The following is a 1,230-nucleotide window of genomic DNA, read 5'->3' on the forward strand; positions in this document are numbered from 1 at the left end:
GTCCACTCGAAATGCCGAAGTCTGGGCGGTGTCCGGAATTTATTCAATCAGGCCCGGGCTAACCTGGAAGATCACGTGCTCATCCGTTAAAGGCACCGTTCACCAGTGGATGTCACAGTCCAACCTATGATCAACATGGTATGCTTGTGCAAATTTGATATAACATTCTTATGTTTGTCTAAAATGACAAAGGTATTAGAAAGTAACAATTTTACAGACCACGCTTAATTCTCAAATTGATATCGAAGTTGATGTCTTTTGCAACAAAGTTACGGTTGCATTTAATGTTTGCTAGGTTTTGCAGCAGCAGCATCTGCATTCATTGCGAAATTAAGAGAGCAAAGCGAGTAAACAAGGTTATTTTTCATATTTGACAGGCTCTTGGGATGATCTTCATCCCTGCTCACAACATGTTACCTAAAAAAAAATGTAAAGCCTATGATTTCAAAGGATGTTATCAACTGATGACGCGTTTAGATTTAATCCACGTTGTGATATATGAAATTTAATTGTTTAAAATGTTGACAGCTTAGATGTCTGAACGGGCCTATCTTTTAAATCGCTTGTCGAAAATGAAATATGTATTTTGATCGTTTAAAACATACGGGATTGGCGAAACCTGTCGACAGATGCCATCAGCTTTGAAGTGAGTCAGCACTTAAATTTAGATCTATGTCTATATCTCTGATCAAAAGAGTGATAAATATAATGATATATCTACTTCAATTGTAGAATAGAACACCTGGCAACGGGATTGCTGTATGGAGGCATTTTGCCGCATATTTCCTCTGGTGTGAAAGGACATTGCCAACGCATCAAATATCTTACTGATACCGATTAAAAAAATTAGAATGTTCCATTCGTCTGATTTTAACATTCCTACATGTTATTTTCAGTTCTCGAGACTGCCAAAATACGTTTCTCAATCAGGGCTATTCTTGCCAGGCCTTCCAATTAACCGAGCAGGCCGGATTGCACTCAGTGTTTGAGCCCTATAAATAGATTGGCTGCCTCACGATAAAAACAGCGAAATTGTGCTCTCATTGGTAAATTTACTGAAATAATCTGTGTCCATCTGGTAACGTGAGTAATAGAAAATCAAATGCATTTCTTTTTGAGATAAATTAACTAGGGTTTTCTTGTTCTCTCATTAAAACCAATTTGAAAACAAAACAAAACAAAACAATATTTTGAACCAGCCGTTTGTATTATAACTGAAACAATCGATTG

Source organism: Lineus longissimus, chromosome 13 (assembly GCF_910592395.1).
Source record: "Lineus longissimus chromosome 13, tnLinLong1.2, whole genome shotgun sequence".
Lineage (NCBI taxonomy): Eukaryota > Metazoa > Nemertea > Pilidiophora > Heteronemertea > Lineidae > Lineus > Lineus longissimus.